Consider the following 305-nt stretch of genomic DNA (forward strand, 5'->3'; position numbering starts at 1 on the left):
GGACGCGCCGGGGCCGGGCAGCAGGGAAGCGGGGCGTTGACGGTGAGTGAGCCCCGGCCTCCGGGCCGGGGGATCCCCACGGGGCGGGCGGGATGGAAGAGGGAGGCGGCTTCCCTTCCCGGAGCCCGCCCAGGGAGTGGGAAGGCGCCCGCGTCTCCCTCCTCCATCGCGCTTCTCGGACGGCAAAAGCAGGCTTCTTTTGGGGACCCCACTAGGAGGCGGAGCCTCCTGCGGCTCACTCCCCGGTCCCTTAGGTTGTTGGGGCGCCCGCGCCCGAGGAAGGACAACCCCCCCACCCCCACCCC

General features: G+C 73.8%; 1 protein-coding gene across 1 annotated transcript in view; it reads left to right on the forward strand.

The window, feature by feature from the left end:
• The window catches only part of EVA1B (eva-1 homolog B (C. elegans)), a 9,320-nt gene that overhangs the window by 7,832 nt on the left and 1,183 nt on the right, over positions 1 to 305 (forward strand). The gene's annotated exons all lie outside the window — the stretch shown is intronic.

The sequence above is a fragment of the Bison bison genome, unplaced genomic scaffold (assembly GCF_000754665.1).
Source record: "Bison bison bison isolate TAMUID 2011002044 unplaced genomic scaffold, Bison_UMD1.0 scf7180017864158, whole genome shotgun sequence".
Lineage (NCBI taxonomy): Eukaryota > Metazoa > Chordata > Mammalia > Artiodactyla > Bovidae > Bison > Bison bison.